The 24120-nt window shown below is 47.9% G+C and overlaps 1 pseudogene; it reads right to left on the bottom strand.

The window, feature by feature from the left end:
- Positions 1 to 8792: 8792 nt before the first annotated feature.
- Positions 8793 to 8880, bottom strand: LOC136321302 (small nucleolar RNA SNORA40; annotated as a pseudogene).
- Positions 8881 to 24120: the final 15240 nt, after the last annotated feature.

The following is a 24120-nucleotide window of genomic DNA, read 5'->3' as shown; positions in this document are numbered from 1 at the left end:
TCCCAAACTTATCTGTGTCACAGCCCCAGTGGGCTAGACCAACCCCCAGCTCAACACTTTCCTTCCCCAGGCCCTACACTTGGAATCCAGCAGATCTTCACGAACATTCCCAGCTGCACAATTCAGATGTTGAGGAAAAAAAAACTTGAGGATGGGGAGTTACTTGCCAACTCGGAAGTTGCGATTTCTTAGTTTTTTCCATCCTAAGTATTTAAGTTCTCTGGCATGAGTTATCTGAAATCATAAACTAAAAAATTACCTAAACCCGACCCTCCCCAGCCCAACCGTAACAAGCCATTGCCAAAGACTAAGCCAAAATTTGCCCCTCCCCTTAGATACAAGGTATTTTAAAAGTCACAGACAGTATTTGAAAACTTAACTTTAACATCTGGCCTAGTCAAGCTCTTCTGAAGTTCTCCTGAGATGACTGAATGTGAACCAAAGCTGCACTGGGAACACTCTTCCAAGGTAAAAAGACAGCTCCAATCCCTAAAGGCGATGTTGCCAACAGCATATCGGTACAATCCTTCTCTAACCCAGTTTGTCAATAGTGCTATAGCATCTGTGGAAAGTCTTAGAGAAAACATTTTTCTCCCCCACCCTCTTCCCTCTTAAGACCACCCCAAAACAATTCATGTAAAGTTAAGGGGTTACATACTTTAAAAATCTGATTTAAGGGGTGGAATAAAAAATAACTACCAGCCATTTTTCTCCAACGGACAGCTCCGCCACAGACCTTAAAGTGAGAACTGCGTGTGCTCTAGTTTCTAGAAAATGTATACACCTGTGGTGTTCTGATTATCCTGTTACTGGATTTTCTTTTTTTCTGTTACCTCGAGTCATTTGCCTTTGAGATTCTAGACAGACCTAAGGGGAAAAGAACTCAAAACATATTTTGCCCCCCAACCCACAAAAACTTTCCCCCCAGTTAGATGCCCAAACTGACATTCATATCTAGTTACAAAACTAAAAAACGCTTCATTACCCCAAACTAAAAATACAGATCGCTTACAAAACTTGCCTTAATTTGGTCTCAAATTCACACTTTTCCCCCTCAAATTGGTTAAAAGACAAAGACCATAAAACTTGCCAGCTACCATTCCTCCGGGCCTTGGAAGTCTGCCCTCAAAAGCTTCAGACAAGATGCATGAGAAAATAAGCCTGAAAAAGAGAAACCTGCAACACTCGGAAATCGGCCTACATTCCATAATGAAGCTAAGCACACAACTCCCCCATTACCAAGATAAAGTGAAGGTTACCATACTCTTGTTACCAAACACCTGGACATGGCCGCCCGGACTGCCACCACACCACTGGCTGCCTGTACGCGGCCTCGCGCCGGACGCTGGCTGCTCTAGGCTCCTCTATCTATCCTCCTTCACACCGCCACTTGCCACCTCGCGCGGTCCAGTCGCACGCTGGCGTCAGCACATCGCACTGGCTCCTCCTTCCTGGAATCCTCTCCTAGCTTCACCTCCAAAGCGTTAGGGCGCCTTCCTTCTTGCTAGCTGCCTTCACCACACTGGCTCCTGGAATCCTCTCCTATCTTCACCACACTGGCTCCTGGAATCCTCTCCTATCTTCACCACACTGGCTCCTGGAATCCTGTCTGTCGCTGTCCTCCTAGCTTCACTGAATCCAGTCAGCTGCCATTAACGCTAGTCCTCAGCACTTTTAAGTGATCTGAGCTCAGTCCAATGCAAAACTGTTAAGTTGGTGATTACTCTTGATCTTGAATTACTTCAGTTATAAAAGTCCTTGACATTTTCCAAAGAAAAACTAAGCTCGAGTATTTAGGCCTCTTCATTTTTAACTCTTCCAAAAACATCCTATCTTAATTTTTTGATTACGTCAGACCTCTTGGTAGCTTTTTTGCTGTCTTTTAAAACCGATTTCCCTTCTAGCTTCTTCCGGATACTCTTCTAAGTTAGTCCTGGTCTACAGCCGTTTAAAATCCTCATCTTCTCAAACCTAATTTCTGCACCGAGAAATTAAACTCGCGGGCTTTTATAATTCTTATTAAATTATAAAGTAAATATTTCCTCCTTATTTTTTTCTTGTATTTTTGTACTTAATACTTTGGCTCTAAGCTTTTCTATCTTAATTTTTCGACATCTTGCATGCCTGTGTAATAGCTGTCCTAGCTTGCTTTTCCTTTTCTAGCTGAAATAACTTTTCCTTCATAGTATTTTCAACCTCTATCTTCTAGTTTTCCACTAAATTTGTATCTTCTCGTTTTCTATCTTCTAGTTTTCTATAAATTTGTATCTTCTTTTCTGTTTGTTTCTGTGCTTTTAGTTGCTTTGGTTTTCTAACTTGTTTTAAGTATTTTTTCTTCTGTTCCCTACCTTTTGGTTTAAGTTTTTCTGTCTTCTAAAATGCGCATTTTTATCTTCTATTTTCCTATCTTCTCTTTTCTTCACCTTCCTGTATACTTCTGTCTTCCAAGCTTTTCTCTTCAAATTTCTATACTTCCTCCAAAATCTTATACTTAAAATCAATTAAGCTTCAAATGACGCCATCTTTCCTGCGCCATGTATTTAAGGTCTATCGCTTAAATTACCTTCACTTTAATCTTTAAAAGATGGCCTTTACAAACATTTTAATCACCTCCAACTTTACTTTTTAAGTGACGAATATTCTATTTATATCACCTACGTTTTAATGGTATTTTAAAAGTTTGCCCTTCAATTTAAGGCTTTTTGAATTCGGACTTTACAGTCCAGTCCTATCAGCCATTTCTTTGAATATTATTTTACTTCATGAAGAAGTTTCCTCTCATAACCTCCGGCATGTTCTAGAAAATTTTTTCTTTTCCTTTCTGAAACTACTTGAGTCTTATTATCCCCTCAAGTAATAGCTTTAAATTATAAAGACTACTCTAAAATTTTTCATTCTAAGCAATATCTCAATAAGTATTTAGCTATCTACATTCCCTAAATTATTTTAAATTCCTAGCTCTTAAATAGAAAAACTTATCTGGTTTCCCCAAGTAGCGCCATCCAGCCCAGCAGCACCATGCGCTCTCGCTGCCTGAATGGCTGCCGCAGTCCCCGGACGGGCGTATTTATAGAAGGACGACTCACGCTGCTGGCACTGAATAACCCTCCGCCGCCTTTGTGAGGGACGCAAAAATAGTCCCCCGGAAAAATTAAAAATAGACTGGTTTACAAGCCTTTCTAGAATTTTCCTGTTTCTACTGGTTGCAAACCATGGATCCTGAAATATTTAAGATTCATTATTAGCAAGTAGATCTCAGCTGAAATTTTAGGCAAAAACAATGAAAGACATTTTAAGTAAACCATCAAACAGCTCACAAAAAGGGCATTTCCTTGGGAATTATTTAGCTCTCAAAATACCTTTCATGCTTTCTAGCGGTACAGTAGGTACTATTTAGTGCTTTTTAAAGGATGTTAACGTGGATTCGCTGACAGCGTTACTTTTCATTATGTAACAGCGTCAGCTGGGCCAACACAGACCAGGCCGGTTCAGCAGCGGCAGTGTCGTTCCTCCCAAACTGCTGAATTCCTGCCAGCTGGTTCTGACGCTGTGCCTTGTTGTTTTGCTGTTGTTTTTAGGTTGTGCCTTGTCATGGTTGTCCTTTTATTTGAGAAGTTCAAGTGGCCTGGGTGATCTGCTTGAGAATTCTACTAAATGTGGAAACCCAGGGCAGTAACAGAAACGGTCTCAAATAGCCACAATGTACTCTGTCCCCTAGAGGAGACCCGGCACACAAGGACCAGGGAGAGGTTGGAGTGGGGCGGGCGCGTTCCCGCACTCGGCTCCCCCTCGGTCGGTCCCGGGCCTTGGCCAGGGCCGGGGAGGGAACAAAGGCTGGGGGAGGGGCGCGGCCCAGCACCCACCCGCGCCGGCCGGCGCAGGGATACACGGGCCGTGAGCCGCCGCCTCCCTTTGTGAGGCGTCGGCGCGCGCGCGCGCGCGCGCGCGCACACACACACACACACACACACACACACACACACGAGCGCCACCGGTTCTAGCCGGTTCCAGCTGGTTCCAGCCGTCTCTGGGAGCGGGGGTGGTTGGCGCAGCGCGCTACTGCGCACGCGCGCCCCGCCCTAGGCTCTGCTTGTCCGGGAACGCGAGTTGGGGGAGGGGCAGGTGGGCTCTGGGTTGGGGGCTTTCTGGCGGCCCCTCCTCCCTTTCCCTACTTGTAAATTGGTCTTCTCTTTGCGGGGCGGCTGCCCCTTCTTCCCTATTCCGCCGAGGTGTCCTTTTCCTTCCTTTCCCCCGTCCTTTGTCATTCCCTCCTGTCTCAAAGTCATCCATTACCTAACAACAAAAGAAAGAAGAAAAAAGTTATCCATTACTTTAAAATTCCCACATGAACCCTTGTAATTATCAAATTCAATTTCACTGTAGCATCCCTTGGGTGTTCGTAGTTAACAGGTCTTATTAATCTAGTTCAAATTTTTTACAGACGGAGCCAGTTCACTGTCCCTCAGACCGTTGGAGAGCTGGACTATAAAAAAAACTATGAACAAATCCCTATGCACACTGCACATATCTTATTTTAAAGTAAAAAAACAAAACGGGAACAAATACAATATTTAAAATAAAGAACAAGTAAGTTTAAATCAACAAACTGACCAGTATTTTAATGGGAACTATGCTCCTCTCTCTGACCACCAATAAAAGAGGTGCCCCTTCCGGAAGTGCGGCGGGGGGGCCCAATAAATGGCCTCAGGGGGCCGCATGAGGCCAGGAGGCCGTAGTTTAGGGACCCCTGCTCTAGATGCTCTAGTCTAGGCAGAAAAGGTTTCAGAGACTGACCTAGCAGCTGCCTCGTTTTTTCCTGAAAAGGGAGCAGTGAGATAAAATGGAGACGAGGACACTGTTCAAAGCCCACGGCCCACGAGCCTGTGGTGACAGCCAGCCTCCGGCCCTCTCTTACCTCCAAGGGTCTTTATTCTAGAATCTATAAATGGAATGTTCTTAGGCAGTAAAGTCTAAGAGGGGAGGCCACAGTATAGGTTAGAACAGCAATTATATAATGACAGGCATTGTATCAAGTCGATATGCTATTTTTAAAATACCCTTGGTTCCTGTAAATGACAGTGGTTATGAAAGGGTGGGGGCCCTGGGCCCTGGGCTCTACAAAGTGAGGGTGCTGAGTCATGCCAGCCCCCACTCCTCTCCCATCCCCAATACAGCAGCCCCTCTAAACAGGCCCTGGCAAAGCCGTTCTCGTTTAATCAGTCTTTCTCTTCCTTCCTTTCTTCTCCCCCCCTCCATCCCTTCCCTTTAAGCATGGAATATTACTGAGATGCAGATGGTTCCCTTCAGAGATGGTCTTGATATTTACTCTGGGACTGGAAATTTTTTAATAGAATTTTAGTGCTGGAAGGAGGAAGACTGAGTTGGGTCATGTCATTTTACAAATGGGGATTTGGGAGCTTGGGGAGTTTGTGATTTGCCTAAAATCAGGCAAAGCTAATTATAGCAGAACCTTTTTGTTGTTAAGGGAGAGAGGCAAGAAGCATCAACTCGCTGTTGCATCATTTTAGTTGTTCACTGATTGATTTTCATACATACCTTTGACTGGGACAGGGGCTCAAGCCAGCGACCACGGGATCGTTTCAATGAGCCTGCGTTCAAGCCGGCAACCTCAGGGTTTCGAACCTTGGGCCTCAGACGCTCTAGCCACTGCACCACCAGTCAGGCCCAGAACCTATTCTTGAATCCCAGAATTCTGACTTTAGGGGATGCCTCCCTTTCTCCCCAACCCTCACTCCCCTGCAGCCACCTTCTCCTACTGCCCCTGTCCTACTACTCCTGGGAACATGGGACCTAGGACCCCCCTCTGCTATCTATGGGCTTTCTCCCCCTCAGGAGCACATGAGATGAATGTTAAAACGAGCCCTAAAGTGCTTCAAATGTCAAAGCCTCTAAATGTCATTTCATCCCTTTACAGATTATAGCATTAAAAAAAAAAACAACCTTAGATTTTATTGATTGATTGTAGAGAGAGAAGAAGGGAAAGAGAGACAGAGACAGAAATATGGATCTGTTCCTGTATGTTACTTGACAGGGGACCAAACTCACAACCTTTGCGCGTCAGGGTGACACTCTGGCCAGGACTATAGCATTTTTCTTATACAATGAAAATGACTGTGTGTGTGTGTATTTTTTTTCTTTTCTTTTCTTTTTTTTTTTTTTTTTACAGAGTCAGAGGGATAGATAAGGAGTTTTTCGTTGCAACACCTTAGTTGTTCATTGATTGCTTTCTTATGTGCCTTGACCACAGGCCTTCAGCAGACCGAGTAACCCCTTGCTCGAACCAGCAACCTTGGGTCCAAGCTGGTGAACTTTGCTCAAACCCGATGAGCCTGCGCTCAAGCTGGCGACCTCGAGGTCTCGAACCTGGGTCCTCCGCATCCCATTCCAACGCTCTATCCACTGTGCCACCGCCTGGTCAGGCAAGAATCCCTTTAATTTAAAACTACATTTTTGCCTGACTGGTTGTGGTGCAGTCACTAAAGCAGGCGTCCCCAAACTCCACTGCACTTCCGGAAGGGGCACCTCTTTCATTGATGGTCCGTGAGAGAAGCACTGTATGTGGCGGCCCTCCAACGGTATGAGGAACAGTGAACTGGCCCCCTGTGTAAAAAGTTTGGGGACCCCTGCACTAGAGTGTCGACCTGAGACACTAAGGTCGCTGGCTTGAGGTTCTGGTCACTAGCTTCAGCCCAAAAGCCAACAGCTTGAGTAAGAGGTCACTGGCTCAGCTCCCCCACCCCCCACATCAAGGCACATATGAGAAGCACTCAGTGAACAACTAAAGTGATGCAATTCAGAGTTGATGCTTCTCATCTCTCTCCCTTCCCATCTCTCTCTCTCTCTCTCTCTCTCTCAAAAAAAAACAAACAAACAAACAAAAAAAAAACCACTTCATTTTTTTCAAGGCACTTTTTCTCTGGCCTGCATCCACGGTCCTTTTAACTTCAGAATGTCCGATTGATCGCAGCTGCTCTCTCCGCTGGTACTTCAGTATCGACCTCAGTCTAAAAACCTAAGCTTCATTTGGGCCTAAGATGTAAGAGGATAAATTCGTTTTAGCTGCTTGTCTCATGCTCCCCACCCCCATTCTCAAAAGAGCCCAGGCTAAAAATAGGAGGCCCTTGGTTTCTGGCAATCGGGCCACTGAGGAACCCTGTGACCTTAGGTGCTAACCCAAATTAACTTCTCAGTAGCAGTTTCCTTAGGGGTAGAACGGGGAGATGAGATGACGGAAGTGATGACGCTAAGTCTATAAAATGCAGTGAACAAAGATGGGAGGAGAACTCGGAAGATTTTAGACCTCTGGTTGTAGCTTCAAGGCGGTGGGGCACTGTAAAAGACTGAAGTGGTAAACACTTTTTTGTTTTTGTTTTTTTAAAGTAGCAAAAATTGAGAATAGGACTCCAGGGCCTTCTGTCCTGAAGGCCCTACCTGATCCTCTAGGCAGGTCAAGGCCCGAAGCCTTCAGAGAATGCCAGAATCCACTACACCTCCCGCCCTGTTTAGCCAGGCCAGTCCGACTGATTCAACAGAAAGGCTGCGAGGCCTCTCCTATTTGGGTCTCAGGCCCAGAGGCCAGCCTAGCTGAGGCTTCAGCTACACGTGAATTCCCTCCAGGCCTCTTGTGGGGTTTTTTGTTTGTTTTTTAAGATTTTATTTATTTGCCTGACCTGTGGTGGCGCAGTGGATAAAGCCTCAACCTGGAATGCTGAGTTCGCCAGTTAGAAACCCTGCACTTGTTTGGTCAAGGCACAAATGGGAGTTGAGGCTTCCTGCTCCTACCCCCTTCTCTCTCTCTCTCTCACTCTCTCCTCTCTAAAATGAATAAATAGCCTGACCAGGCGGTGGTGCAGTGGATAGAGTATCAAACTGGGATATGGAGGACCCGGGTTTGAAATCCCGAGGTCGCCCCGGCTTGAGCCCAAGGTCGCTGGCTTGAGCAAGGGGTCACTCGGTCTGCCGTATCCCCCCCACTCAAGGCACATATGAGAAAGCAATCAATGAACAACTAAAGCACAGTAACGAGGTATTGATGCTTCTCATCTCCCTTCCTGTCTATCTGTCCCTACCTGTTCCTCTCTCTGTCACACAAAAATAAATAAAACTTTAAAAAAATAAATAAATAAAATGAATAAATAAAAAGTTTTTTAAAAAAGATTTTATTTATTGATTTCAGAGAGAGAGAGAAATAGTGGTGGAGGGAGGAGCAGGAAGCTTCAACTTGTAATAGTTGCTTCTGGTATGTGCCTGGACCTGGCAAGCCCAGGGTTTTGAACCGGCAACCTCAGCGTCCCAGGTCAAAGTTTTTTTGTTTTTTTTTTCTTTTTTTATTTTATTTTATTATTTTATTTATTCATTTTTAGAGAGGAGAGAGACAGAGAGGGAGAGAGAGGAGAGAGAGAGACAGAGAGAGAGAAGGGGGGAGGAGCTGGAAGCATCAACTCCCATATGTGCCTTGACCAGGCAAGCCCAGGGTTTCGAACCGGCGACCTCAGCATTTATAGGTCGACGCTTTATCCACTGCGCCACCACAGGTCAGGCCCAGGTCAAAGTTTTATGCACTGCGCCCCCACAGGTCAAGCCCAGGTCCAATCTTTATCCACTGTTCACCACAAGTCAGGCTGATTTTTTTTTTCAGATCAACATTAAAATTAGAATAGTAAATCAGTATAGTTGAGACTTCCCTTATATCCTATACTTTTTAATTATCAATTCTAAAGTCCTGGAACCACCATTTGTTAATGCCCTGTCATTTTAATCTGTTTAGGTATCATGTTCCTTCTTATATGTATCAAAACTCATACTGCACCATGAGTTCTGGGTTGCAAAAGAGGATTTATTTTTTTGCACCTGTGTGTAGTCTCTGATTTTTTTTTCTAGTCCTTGATTTTTATCTAATCCTGCATTACCAGACACTGATCTAAAAATGCATGCCTCAAACAAAAGACAAGAGGAGTCCCCCCCAGAAGCACAACTTCCTTGTTTTCTGAAGACCCCAGGAATTTGGAGTTCCCAGCGCTCCTGCCGCCCTCCTCCCCCCAGTTGATCTCCGGAACAGTGACTGCACAAACAAATGTTCAGCTCCCTCATCTCTGCACAGCAGCAAGAGCCTGCGGCAGGAAGAACCGGAGATGACACAGCACAGAGCTCCATTACATGGAAGAGAGACAAACAGAAGCTCAAAGTGGCAAAGGAGAAACAACCTTAATCCTGAGTAATTGATAGTCTAGTGCCTAAGATACATATGTAAACCAATCACACTGCAATGTGATAGTGACTATAACAAGGGATATATGAAATGCTATGGAAAATAACATACTGCTCACAAAAATGAGGAGATATGTCATAATGAATATGAAGCAATAAAAGATCCCCTATTTTTTGTGAGCAGTGTAGATTTGGGGTGGGGGGATGGAGGTTGGTGTAACTGAATGCTACATTATGAAATAGGGTGTGAAGGAGAGCTAACCTCCACTCCAGAGAACTGGGAAGTGAAACAGAAAAGAAGAGCTTGCCCTGGCGGACGGCTCAGTTGGTTAGAGTGTCAATCAGAAGCACAGAGGGTGCGGGTTTGATCCCTGGTCAGGGCACACACAGGAATAGACTGATGATCCTGTCTGTATCTCTCTCTCTCTCTCTTTCTTTCTCTCTCTCTCTCTCCCTTCCTCTCCCTCTAAAATATATTTAAAAATAAACATTAAAAAAAAAGAGCCTGACCTGTGGCGCAGTGGATAGTGTCAACCTGGAACACTGAGGTCACTGATTTCGAAACCCTGGGCTTGCCTGGTCAAGACACATACTATGAGTTGATGTTTCCTTAAATAAGAAATCTTAAAAAGGAAAAGAAAGTAAGAGCTTAACTTTTGTCAGCTGAGGAATACCTGACCTCTAGAATATATGAAAGTTTTGTCTTATAACTGCAAAAATGTTAGAGATTCCATTTCGCTTACCAGTGTCGGATGTCCATGGTTCACCTGCCTCACTGGTTCCAACACTAACATTAGTTATGGCCTGTTGTTGGATTAGGAGGAGCCCAAAGATCATTCTTGACATTATTTCTTATCCTACCCTAGGGGATAAAAGTTAAGGATCCCTAAATTCGATTTAAGTGTATAAAGCAGGGGTAGTCAACCTTTTTATACCTACCGCCCACTTTTATCTCTGTTAGTAGTAAAATTTTCTAACTGCCTACTGGTTCCACAGTAATGATGATTTATAAAGTAAGGAAGTCACTTTACTTTATAAAATTTATAAAGCAGAGTTACAGTAAGTTAAAGCATATAATAATAATTAGCAAGTACTTTATGTTGGATTTTCGCTAAGTTTGGCAGAATAAATCTTTATAAAACAACTTACTATAGTTAAATCTATCTTTTTATTTATACTTTGGTTGCTCCACTACCGCCCACCATGAAAGCTGGAGCGCCCACTAGTGGGTGGTAGGAACCAAGTTGACTACCACTACTCTAGACAGACCTACCCAAGAAGGCATGGGAGAAAGCCCAAAGGCTCCGTGGAGCTCCAGATGGGCAGTCACCCTCCAGAGGGGAGGGCAGTGAGTGGAAGGCTCAGGCTTGGCTGTCATTCCAATATAGGACTCACTGTGGGGAGGCCATGTGCTGGGGCCTTTGGTTACTCACCCCACGGACCTGCTGAGTGGGTCCTTGGGAACAGTGCAAAGGGACAGTGAGGCTTCCCAGTGAGTCATATTGACATTCCTGTGTCCCAGCCTATGATTTGGTCAGTTACCCATTTGAGGTTCCAAACAGATGTTTATGTGAGCATCACATACACACTGCATACCTAGCCTGAAGCTCATTAAATGTTTCACACCTTCCACACACCAGTTTGTTCTTCCTCAATACAACTGTGGCCCAAGTACCACAGAAACAAATCTTATAGGAAAAGGGAGCAGAGGTTGTCCAGTTATAGGAAGTTTTTTTGTTTGTTTGTTTGTTTTAAGTTATAGGAAGTTTGCCAATGATGTATTTGTCAACACGTGCCAGGTAAAAACAGAAGCCCATAGCATTATGGATCCTTCTTGGGGCTAAAGTCACAGTAGAGTCATACAGCGATTGAAGTGGAGTGCGCCTTCAAGCTCACCAAGGGATGGGAATGCACTTGAAGATCGGAAGATTGGGGAAGCAGGAAGGAGGAGTAGAGTGAGCTCTGGGAGAATGTGCATTACTTGGGGACGGAGTTTGGACTCTGCTCTGTGGGCAGAAGGATGACTTCTGAGCTGGGAGCGGCCCTGGTTTGGGAGGTATTGTGTGGCTGCTCCTGGCAAGGTGGCACTGGGTGAGGAGGCAGAGGGAAGGGCGCTGGAGTCCATTTGTACAGCCCAGGTCATGGAGGCTTGGATGAGGGTGGGCGGTGGCTATGGGACAAGAGAAAACACAGATACAGGAAATCTGCTTGAGGCTCTGTGGGCTTTCCACACTGGGCTCCTCCTCTCTGTCCCTGCAGCACCCTGGCCCTTTCCAGACTCATTTTCTTTTTTTTTTTATTTTAATTTTTTTAACTTTTATTAATTTTTAGAAGAGAGAATTGGAGAGAGAGAGAGAGAAGAGAGAGAGAAGGGGGAGGGAGGAGCAGGAAGCGTCAACTTCCATATGTGCCTTGACCAGGCAAGCCCAGGGTTTTGAACCAGCGACCTCAGCATTCCAGGTCCACTGCGCCACCACAGGTCAGGCCAGACTCATTTTCTTAACTCCCAATGACCTGCTTGGAATATATCTCCCAACTCTTCAGATAACACTCATTCTCACTACCCTGTCTAGACCTCATCTGTTAGGGCCTCTCTGAACAGCATATCCAGTCATCTGATGTCACCACCCTTCGTTACCTGTATCTCAGCATGACCTGTATTTTCCTGGATGATGCTATGTTTGTTAACTTGTCTCCTTGCTCCTCTGAAGGTCAATGGGAATGCAGGGTTTGCAGCCTTGTTGGTGGGAGGATGGGGTGCCACTGCTGAAGCCTCAAGGTGGGGACAGACCTGGGAGAGGCAGGTCTGCATCAACTCCTCTGAGCGGAGTCCCCTCCCAGCTGTGGACAAAGGAGGCAGACACCATAGAGATATCCTTTTGTTCTGTTTGGTAACCCACCTTATTGTCCTGAGGCTGGAGCTCTGTCTGGTACTCTAATTCCAGCTGCTGTTGGAGTGGAGGCCCTAACTGGAGATGGGTCTAAGCTGGGAGCCCAGGGTCAGGAAAGGTGGGGCAGGGGGCAGAGAGAGCTTCTGATATCTTCCTAGCTCCGCTCACACAGAAGTCACTTCTTCCACTTGGGAGCTGTTAGAAATAAATATACAAAATACCCCCCCCCCCAAGAAGACAGAGCAGAAGTGGTACACCCCCCACTACAAAGGTACTCCTGGGCTTGTTTGAGGCCTGCTGCCTTGTCCTCTGGGGTGGCACTGCCAGGGGGTGCTGACTTGGCTCAAGAACACTGACATGTTGGTGGAGGCTGCCAATCTTCCCCAGGACCAGGGATCTTGGGGCTTCTGGGACGTGTCAGTCAGGGTGACCCTTCCAGTTTTCATGGCGGCACATGCCCTGTGTACCTGAACTTCTGACATGTCCACACCAGACCGGCTTTCTGTGGCTGTCAGGGATCTCTGAGGCTAGCCCAGGCCTCTTTGGCCTGCAGCCTGCCAGAGCAAAAGAACTGTGACTCAGCAGGGCCTGGGAGGAACAGAGAACAGTGCTGGGGAAAGAACTGGGGTGGAAATTTCCATGACTGTTCTGCTTTGGCCGAATGGCTGAAGCCATTCAGCCTAGACACACAGTGTGGGCTCGAGACCATCAAAGTGTCTCACAGGGTCACCCTTTCTCATCACCTCAGATCCTCATCACTTACTGTCCCACCCTGAGCCAAGGTCATAAAGCTCAACCAGTTGTGTCCTACTGTGTCCCGTTACGAGCCCTGTTTGCTGCCAGGTCCCTAGTGTACAGGACATGCCACCATTTCTCCCCCAAGGACATGGCCCTTCTTCCTACTGGTGGGAGCCCCGCCCTTTATTGGGCACTTTTTTTTTTTACTTTTTATTTATTCATTTTAGAGAGGAGAGAGAGAGGAAGAGAGAGAAATGAGGGGAGGAGCAGGAAGCATCAACTCCCATATGTGCCTTGACCAGGCAAACCCAGGGTTTCGAACCGGCGACTTGTATTTCCAAGTCGACGCTTTATCCACTGCGCCACCACAGGTCAGGCTAGCCCCGCCCTTTAGAAGCCAGGTCAGAGCCATTTCCTCCCGCAGGAGGCTGCTAGACGGTCTCTGCATTCCTGCAGATGCAGTCCTGTGGCCTTCGTGGTCCAGTGACCTCAACAGCACTACTGTGATCACACCCTTCACTCAGTGACTCATCTCTTGTGATCTTAAGCTATGGCATATGACTTCTGATGTCAATGACACTTAGCATCCTTGAAAACAGAGTTGGAATCTTCCGATAGCCCTGGTTCAGCTCAGAGTAGCTCTGTTCACTGGTTATGCAGCATCTGCAAAGTTGACTCTGTATGGCTCCAGGCTGGTGCAGGGGACTGCAAGGCTCACCTCACTCCATGTTCCCGCAGCTGGTCCTTGGGTCTGCAAGCAGCCCACGCCAGCACTTCCCCAGTGGAAGTCCCCGGTAACATTTGTAAACCTGAGTTCCCTGCCTGCCCAGAGCCAAAATCCCAGCACAGCCAATCCAACAGGGTGTAAGATAAGGACTGGGCCCTGGGCACAGGCCTCCACCTTCCCTGGGGTCTGTCTGGTCTTGTCCACCAGCCCTTAGCTCTGGCCTGGGGACACAGGTGTCCTGCAGCCAGCAGGCATTTCCTCCCCATTCTTCCCCCTTAGCCTGAAGGTAACTCATCTTGGTTGGTGAAGCCTTCCTTCCGCTGCCCTGAAAAGCACAGCTCTGCCTCCTCTGCACCTGGTCCCCACCTCATCTGGTTCTAGGACAGACACTGCAAGCATTCATGAGAGGTCGCGGAGAGAATGACCCTCAGAGTCTCACACACTCCTCCCAGCCTGCTTCCTCAATTTGCTGGTTGTCCTCTGTGAGGAGGCAAGTTACCTAACCTCTCTGAATCAAGTTTACTGGTCAGTGAAGTAGTGAAGTAGGCGTAATCCGTGCCATACCCTCTCCTCAGGGCTGTGAGGTTATCAGGAGCTGAGACAGTGCCTGGCTCAAATAATGTGTGCTATAAGTGATGGCTGTCGCTGCCTTCCCTGCCCCTCCAGTACCCAGCACCATGTGGGCACGCTCCCCTCCTCCCAGCCCCTAGGTCTGGCTGGAGCCGGGCACATCTGGAAAGAGGGTAAACACTGGCGGTGACTACATTCCTCCGCCCTCAAGCAGGAAGGAAGCAGAGAAGGTAACAAGATCAGGCTGAAGGCTGGATGGAATTTTCCAGTACTCCTAAACCGGACCAGTCTCAGTTGCTAAGGGAGGTCACCATGGAAACCATCACGTGTGCCTGCCCTGAAGTTATTCCAAACTGGCTTAAGGCCACCACTCAAGCTCCAAGCCTGTTCATTGGCTGCCATGGTCCTCATGCCACTGCAATCTACCAGGAGATTGGCCAGTGCAGTTGCTGGGCTGGAGTTAGACCTTCCCCATCCCCCCTCCAACCTGCTGGCAGATGTTGTTTTGAACCTGAAGAAGATGGAAAATAGGCAGCCAAGGATGTTGCCATAGCAACTGCCTTTCTTCTGCCCTACTTAGAGTTAATAGTTAACTTCTTCGTAGTTGAAGGACTTTTCCAAAGGCAGAAGAGATAGCAGCCATTTTACACCAACCTGACCTCCTCTTTTGAAAGGGAATGCTCTCATCTTCCAAGGCAGTCAAGGAATTTCTGAGCCTCTACTTAACAGCTTTGGTTACCAGCCCAGCCCCCTCCCTTCTATGAAATGAAACACAGGGTGGGGCAAAAGTAGGTTTACAGTTTATATGGAAAAATAATACAATAATTAATAATAATACAAGAATAAACTCCCATGTACTCACACTGTAAACCTAATATTGCCCCACCTTGTATTCATTCCAGAACTTACTATCGTCTAAGCCAGGGGGTCTCCAAACTACGGCCCGCGGGCCGCATGCGGCCCCTTGAGGCCATTTATCCGGCCCCCACTGCACTTCCGGAAGGGGCACCTCTTTCATTGGTGGTCAGTGAGAGGAGCATAGTTCCCATTGAAATACTGGTCAGTTTGTTGATTTAAATTTACTTGTTCTTGCCTGACCAGGCGGTGGCGCAGTGGATAGAGCGTCGGACTGGGATGCAGAGGACCCAGGTTCAAGACCCCAAGGTCGCCAGCTTCAGCGCGAGCTCATCTGGTTTGAGCAAAAGCCTACCAGCTTGAACCAAAGGTCACTGGGTCCAACAAGGGGTTACTCAATCTGCTGAAGGCCCGTGGTCAAGGCACATATGAGAAAGCAATCAATGAACAACTAAGGTGTTGCAACGCGCAATGGAAAACTAATGATTGATGCTTCTCATCTCTCTCCGTTCCTGTCTGTTCCTGTCTATCCCTCTCTCTGACTCACTCTCTCTCTGTAAAATAAATAAATAAATTTACTTGTTCTTTATTTAAAATATTGTATTTGTTCCCGTTCTGTTTTTTTTACTTTAAAATAAGATATGTGCAGTGTGCATAGGGATTTGTTCATAGTTTTCTTTATAGTCCGGCCCTCCAACGGTCTGAGGGACAGTGAACTGGCCCCCTGTGTAAAAAGTTTGGGGACCCCTGGTCTAAGCCTTAGACGTCCAGAACTTACTATTGTCTAAGGCTCCTATTGGACCAAGTGTGCAAACACTGATTGTAAACTAGAAAGCTCTGTGCATTCACCATGTGTCTTTTTTTTTTTTTTTTTAGAGAGGAGAGAGAGAGAGAGAGACAGAGAGAGACAGGAGAGAGAGACAGGGGGAAGGAGCTGGAAGCATCAACATATGTGCCTTGACCAGGCAAGCACAGGGTTTCCAACCGGTGACCTCAGCATTTCCAGGTCGACGCTTTATCCACTGCGCCACACCATGTGTCTTTAATTGACCTTGCCATTTACTTAGGACAAAATAGCCCAATGAGGTAGAGTTAACCCCCCACCCTGCAAAGCAAAGCCCAGAGGCCCATGACGGGGTGAAAGGGTGGGCTTTGGAGTCTACTTCCTCTTCTGCCACCAACTGCTTTCTAGGACCATTGGCACAGCCCCCAGGGGACTTACTTTCTCTTTCTGTGAAAGGAGTCCTCAGTACAGTGATCATCTCAGGAGGCCCATTCCGACTAGGGCATTCCATGAGCCTAAGCATAAGGCCTGCCTGCTTTCCACGGTCTATCTGTGGAACTCATCATGCCCATGAGAGAGAAATATACAGGAAGCTGCCGCACCCCAAGCACTTTCCACATGGCAGGCACTGCACACGCATTAGCTCAATCTTCACAGCAACTTTAGAAGGTGAGTAACATCATTACAGCACCTACCCATTTTACAGATGAGAAAATGGAGGCCCGAGAAGTTAGGTAACTTAACCAAGGTCACAAAACCAGCAATTAGCAAGGATAAAAGATTTAAAGCCTGGTGGTCTGGCAGCAAGTCTACACAGGTATCTTTTCATGCACAAACTGCAATGAGGACAGAAACAACATGCATTGATTCAGAGTAGACAGAAATACGGTGGAGCAAACTCTGGAATAACAATCAAAAGCCCTGGGCTCTCCTTTAGGCTCAGGTTTTGAGCCTAAAACCTTGGCCTCAGGTTTTCCATCTGTAAAAATACAAGGTTACGCCAGATCTCTGAAAGCCTTTCTGGTTAAACACTGAGTCTTTTTTTTTTTTTTTTACAGGGACAGAGAGAGAGCCAGAGAGAGGGATAGATAGAGACAGAAATGGAGAGAGATGAGAAGCATCAATCATCAGTTTTTCGTTGCGACACCTTAGTTGTTCATTGATTGCTTTCTCATATGTGCCTTGACCGTGGTGGGCCTTCAGCAGACTGAGTAACCCCTTGCTCGAGCCAGCGACCTTGGGTCCAAGCTGGTGAGTTGGGGTTTTTTTTTTTGTTGTTTGTTTTTGTTTTGTTTTTTGCTCAAGCCAGATGAGCCCTCGCTCAAACTGGCGACCTCAAGGTCTCAAACCTAGGTCCTTCTGCATCCCAGTCCGATGCTCTATCCACTGTGCCACCACTTGGTCAGGCTAAACACTGAGTCTTTAAGAGAGAAAAATACTGGCAGAGAGAAGACAAGTGACAGCCTTCCAGAATCATAGAGCAAACAAGTGCAGTCTCAAATGGCCTGTCCATTAGCTATGATCTTATTTGCTGAAATACGGAAGGTTTGTGAAAGATTGTTTGAAGCTGAGGCCCACAGACCAGCACCAGTCCATAATAATGTCTGCTGTGATTTTTCCAGAAAACAAAAATACATTTTATTTAAGATTGGCTGGTGAGCCCATGCTCAAGCAACCTCTAGGTTTCAAACCTGGATCCTTAGCAGCCCAGGCCATCACTCTATCCCAGGGGTACCCAAACCCTGAGGCCATTTATCCGGCCCCGCCGCACTTCTGGAAGGGGCACCTCTTTCATTGGTGATCAGTGAGAGGAGCATAGTTCCCATTGAAATACTGGTCAGTTTGTTGATTTAAATTTACTTGTTCTTTTTTTTTTTTTTTTGTATTTTTCTGAAGCTGGAAATGGGGAGAGACAAACAGACTCCCGCATGCGCCTGACCGGGATCCACCCGGCATGCCCACCAGGGGGCAACGCTCTGCCCACCAGGGGGCGATGCTCTGCCCCTCCGGGGCGTCACTCTGCTGCGACCAGAGCCACTCTAGCGCCTGGAGCAGAGGCCAAGGAGCCATCCCCAGCGCACAGGCCATCTTTGCTCCAATGGAGCCTCCCTGCGGGAGGGGAAGAGAGAGACAGAGAGGAAGGAGAGGGGGAGGGGTGGAGAAGCAGATGGGCGCCTCTCCTGTGTGCCCTGGCCTGGAATTGAACCCAGGACTTCCGCACGCCAGGCCGACGCTCTACCACTGAGCCAACCGGCCAGGGCCATAAATTTACTTGTTCTTTATTTTAAATATTGTATTTGTTCCCGTTTTGTTTTTTTACTTTAAAATAAGATATGTGCAGTGTGCATAGGGATTTGTTCATAGTTATTTATTTATTTATTTATTTATTCATTTTTAGGGAAAGAGGAGAGGGAAAAAGAGAAAGAGAGAGAAATGGGGAGGAGCAGGAAGCATAACTCCCATATGTGCCTTGACCAGGCAAGCCCAGGGTTTTTTGAACCAGTGACTTCAGCATTCCAAGTCGACGCTTTTATCCATTGCACCACCACAGGTCAGGCCATAGTTTTTTTTATAGTCTGGCCCCTCTACGGTCTGAGGGACAGTGAACTGGCCCCCTGTGTAAAAAGTTTGGGGACCCCTGCTCTATCCTCTGCACCACCGCTGGTTAGGTGGATTATAGGATACTTAAGATTATGTGCTCTCTCGAGGGTGGTTAGGTTTAGTTCAAAGGTGTGTTAACCAAGAGGCTCAGAAACAAGGACAGGGACTGTAACTTGTGGCTACACACCATGGTCTTCCCAGTTATGATCAGATCACCCTGAGAGGTTACTTTCCATAGAACTCCCCTTTTTTTGTCCACAGGACAAATGTGTTTATCAAGACTGCGGGGAGGGGTGAATGAAGTGAACCAGCAGTGCCAGGAGCAGGAACAGGAGAGGGGCAGCTGAGTCCTAAGTGCCTGATGTAAACCTAGAAGCCTGAGTTTATTCAATAAGGCCATGGACGGGGCAGGACCAAAGCTTGGTTTATTGAAAACTTCTCGAAGGTGGGAAATATGGGGCTCAGGGGAAGAGGCAGGGGTGGCGGCACAGTAGATGGGGAGAGGCCCAGGCCTGAGAAAGCAGGAAGGAGAAGTCGAGGCATATTCAGCAGGAATTGGTGCCAGGAAGCGAGGGAGGGAGGGCAGGAACAGAGAGCATCAGGCAGAAGTGGGGACACTGCCCCTACCTGCCTCACCCCCTGGGTCCCTGGGGCTCTTCCCGGCTCCCAGAAGAGCCAGGCTATAGGGCCCTGCCCACCACCCTGCAGTCCTAGGCCCCGCCCAGATTCCTTTTCCTAGCCTTTGGATCAGGGATCACAATACACATTCCCCAGACTATTCGAGAACCAGGCTGGGCCAAGTCTACAGGAAAAAACGGTTCTCAAAGGCCGAGGTCCACAAAGACCCTGGAGTTCTCTCCCGCGAGGTTCCTCCTTCCCACCTGGACTTGGGACGGGGCTGCCCCCAAGAGACAGACCGCGGAACCGCCCAAGGTGGGGAGACTTGGTAATAAGAGGCGCCCCGCCCCTAGCCTTTTCGGAGTTGCGGGGGAGGGGATGTTTACCAGGGCAGTCCTGTGAGGCGCCGTGCGCGCGCGCCCTGAGTCACCCAGGAAGGATCTGGCACGGCCCCTGGTTTGGGCAGCCAATCTGCGGACCTCCCCCTCGTGGCACCATATCTGGGTTGGGGGGGGGGCGCCCAGCGTCTCTGCCTTCGCTTTACAGATTGGGAAACCCATGTAGTTTCAGACTGGAGAAGGGAGTCGAGGCAGAAGAGGGCTCTAGAAGGAGCAACCCTGAGGTCATCAGATCATGTATCTCATAGCTGGGGCACAGGACAGACGCTGGGGTGGTGATTGGGAGAGTCCGGACCAGCTGGGGGAGAAGAATGTGAAAGGTTTGGAGACAGGATGAAGGGAACATCTTGGGAGGAGCATGGGAGAGGGGAGGGGAGATCCATGTGCCAGGGAGGTGGGGCAGGGGAAATGTGGAACTTCGGAAAGGTGATATACAGTATTAATCTTTGCCCTCTTACCCACTACAACAAGTCCTTGCCTCAGCCGGGGCTGGCATGTCAGTGGCCTCAGGCCGTGGCCTCTCCCATAGTCTGTCTCCCCCACCTCTGCACTAAAGGGCCAGCGGCCTTTCCTGGCACCCAACTCCATCAGCCGCCTGGCATGAAGCCTTTCGCATCCTAGCCAATGTCTCGGCGCGTCCTTCCTTTTCTCCCGCCCTAGGGACATTCCCGGCCTGTTTCGACAGGGGGCGCTTGTACACACTTCTGTGCCTTGGCACCAGCCGGTTCCCTGCATCCGAACCGCCCTCTTCCGCATCGCCTCCTCTGCCCTTGGTGAACTTCAGAGCCCCTGTACCCAGCTCCAGGGCAGTCCCTTCCAGAATGCCTTCTCTGGAAGCATCTCCCGGCTCCACTCTCAGCCCCACTTTCCCCCCCCATTGATTTGGTGGTGGGGGTCAGGGGAAGAGAGGAAGAGGCATCAACTTATTGTTATACTTAGTTCCATTTAGTTGTGCATTGCCTTAGTTGCTTATCGTATGTGCCCTGACTAGGGATAGAACCTGTGACCTGAGCGTGCTGAGGAGATGCTTTATCCACTGAGCCAGTCAGCCAAGGACTTTCAGCCCCACTTCTTTTCCTGCCTCCTCAAACCAGGAACCAGAGAGAGAGAGAGAGAGAGAGAGAGAGAGAGAGAAAGAGCGAGCGCAGGGGCGCCCGCGGCTGCGGCAGGCTGAGCTCACCTGCCGCGGCGACGCAGAGGCTCCAGTCCTCGCACCCGCCAAGCAGCTAGCAGATGCGTCAGCTTGGGCCGACTCCTGACCTCTCTAGCCAGAGCTGCGCGAGGGTGGAGGCAATGAGGGGGCCTGGCTTTGGGGGCTGGAGTGCCTGGGGCCGGGAGAGCGGGGCAGCGGTTGCTTATACGCAGCCTCATGTACCTGAGGACATGAACTAGGCCCACGGCGGCGGCGGGGGTGGTGGTGGTGGTGGTGCAGAAGGTCTGGGGTTCAAAGTGGTTAAGTAGGGAGTCTCCGTGAATGTGGATTCCTGTCTTTGAACCCAGTCGCCCACTTCAGGTTATTCGGATGACCTCATTTCGCTGTGGGATGGAAGGCTCCTCTAGTCCTCTAAGACTGGACTACAGACAGGTGTCCATCCAGCTGCTCCTTGGTTTCTCCCACTAATAGGGAGCTCACTACTAAGAAAGTTTTTAAATTAATAGCCCCTTAGGCCTGGCTTATTTTTTCATTCAACAAATGTTACTTAGCACCTACTATGTGGCAGAGACTGATCACTGGTTTAGATAATGATTTTACAGTGACGAAACCAAGTCCCAAGCATCTTTGGTTCATGTTCTAAGATTCTTCTGAGCTTGTCAATCACTCCCTCCTGGAAACCCTCTGATCTCTGTTCTTGGGGTTAAAATCCTCTTCTGTACTCTGATAGGTCCCAGGCGTCCTCCTCATTAACACCCGCCACCCTTTCACTTCCAGAAACTGGAGAAGGCCTAGCCCCTTTTGGTTTGGATTTGACCAAGGTGTCTGGTGACGACTAATGCACCAACATCCAGTGAAAGCTGAATCCTAAGCTGGCACCCTGCTCCACCCAACTCCCAGCTCTGCTCTCTGGAGACAGTAGGGATGGGGGTGGCTGTGCTGAGGCTGTGCTGGTCCAGGTGAAACCTGGCTTCTACCGCATGGCACAGCCTTGAGAGCAGGAAGACCCGGGACATGTGGTGCAGGAAGTGGGAACTCCTGGAACTGCCTCTCGGAGTATAAGCCCCAGAGTGAGAGGCTTTGTCCCACACACATGAAGAAGATTGTAGGTGTGTCTTTCAGCACAGGTGTCTGGGGCCAGGAACCAGAGCTGCATATTTCACACTCATAAGCGAAGAACAGAAGGACAGATGGCCTGTCACTAGGAGACTTCTTGCATGGCTTGAAGGGAAGAACCTTCCTCTTGCTTTGGGGAGCAGCCCTTCCCCAGAGGGATGTATCTGCGACCCTGACATCATCTGTCCACCCTTGTTTTTCCTTCCATCCAGATTCCCCCCTCTCTTCTCAGATCTGGTTCACACTTATCCTTTGACTCTCTACTCAAATGTCACCTTTCTTGTCCATCCCATCTAACCTTGGTCTCCTCCTCTGGTTCTCTTTATCCACCCTACTTACTTTCTTCAGAACACTTACATGGCTGCTATTCACTAGAACTGTTCCTGACACTTCCATTAGAATGTCAACTCCAGAAAGGAAGAAATCTTATTTTCACTAGCTGTGCCTTGTATGCAGGGTGTTTGTTGAATGGATGAAGTTCAACGAACATCCTAAAGCTAGCCTCACCAGTGGTGGCACAGTAAAGAGAGTATTGACCTGGGATGTTGAGGTCCCAGGTTCGAAACCCTGAGGTTGTTGGCTTGAGCATGGGGTCGTACGTAGAACTCCATGGTTGCTGGCTTGAGCGCAAGATTGCTGGCTTGAGGAAGGGGTCACTGGCTTGGCTGGAGCCCCCAACCCTGTCAAGGCACATATGAGAAAGCAATCAATGAACAACTAAGGTGCTGCCAACTATGAGTTGATGCTTCTCATCTCTCTCTCTTGCTAAAAAAAAAAAAAAGTATTCTGTAATCGAATCCCTACCATGTCTCTCTCCTACCTCCATGTAATTTCCCCTATTTCCATTTCCCTCCTTAATTTCAGGTTCATAACAGAAGCTGCAAAATTGTTATTCTCCAGAGCATTTGAGATCTTGCTCCCTGGACTATATTGTCAGTTTGGCTCAAATAAATTCATACATATTCTCTACAGGTTTGGACATTTCTTACATCAATAGTCCTTAGCCTGACCAGGCCGTAGCACAGTGGATAGAGTGTCAGACTGGGATGCGGAGGACCCAGGTTTGAGACCCCGAGGTCGCCAGCTTGAGCGCGGGCTCATCTGGTTTGAGCAAAGCTCACCAGCTTTGACCCAAGGTCGCTGGCTCGAGCAAGGGGTTACTCGGTCTGCTGAAGGCCCACGGTCAAGGCACATATGAGAAAGCAATCAATGAACAACTAAGGTGTTGCAACATGCAATGAAAAACTAATGATTGATGCTTCTCATCTCTCCGTTCCTGTCTGTCTATCCCTATCTATTCCTCTCTCTGACTCTCTCTCTGTCTCTGTAAAAGAAAAAAAAAAAAAAATCCTTAGATCAGCCTGACCAGGGGGTGGTACAGTGGATAGATTGTCGGACTAGGACCCAGAGGACCCAGGTTCGAGACCCCGAGGGCTCATCTGGTTTGATCAAGGCTCACCAGCTTGAGCCCAAGGTCGCTGGCTCGAGCAAGGGGTCACTTAGTCTGCTGGAGCCTCCTGGTCAAGGCACATATGAGAAAGCAATCTGAACAACTAAGGAGACTAAGGAGCTGCAATGAAGAATTGATACTTCTCATCTCTCACCCTTCCTGCCTGTCTGTCTCTATCTGACTCTCTCTGTCTCTGTTGCCAAAAAAAAAAAAAAAAAAGTCCTTAGATCAGCTCAGCCTGACAGCCTTCTTGAAGACATGGGTGTAAGGATTCTGCCGCAGGCAGCTGACTCATTCCTGCGCCCTTGGGCCCAGCTAAGGCCTAAGACTAGGGCACCAGTGGCTCCAGGCCTAGAGTGTCTCCTCAGATCTGAGTGCTGCCACCAAGTGTGGTCAGTCCACCTCACCGCCCAGCTCAGACCAGTAGCTCGGAAAGCTCAAGAACAGCAGAGAAGATTTGGAGAAGGGGTTAAGTAACACTCTGGTAAGAAATAATTATTGCCGCCTGACCTGTGGTGGCGCAGTGGATAAAGTGTCGACCTGGAATGCTGAGGTGGCTGGTTTGAAACCCTGGGCTTGCCTGGTCAAGGCACAAATGGGAGTTGATGCTTCTTGCTCCTTCCCCCTTCTCTTTCTTTCTCGCACTCTTGTCTTTTTTCTAAAATGAATAAAATCTTAAAAAAAAAAAATTATTGCCCTGGGTGGGTAGCTTGGCTGGTTAGTGTCGCTTTGATGTACAGAGGTTGCTGGTTCGATACCCAGTCAGAGCACATACAGAAACAGATAGATGTTTCTGTCTTTCTCTAAAACCAATAAAATAAAATAAAAAATAAAACATTATTCAAAATTTGAAAATTAGGCAAAAGGATTATTGCCAGTACCAACCTGGTGATAAGTAGATTGATCTGTAAATAGGTGTCAGGTAAAAAAGATTGTTTTACTATCCTGTGGGTCATTAGCCAGTTTTGTAGGTAAGGAAGAACTCCTGCCC

Source organism: Saccopteryx bilineata, chromosome 1 (genome assembly GCF_036850765.1).
Source record: "Saccopteryx bilineata isolate mSacBil1 chromosome 1, mSacBil1_pri_phased_curated, whole genome shotgun sequence".
NCBI lineage: Eukaryota > Metazoa > Chordata > Mammalia > Chiroptera > Emballonuridae > Saccopteryx > Saccopteryx bilineata.
This window is presented reverse-complemented; position numbering and strand designations above follow the sequence as displayed.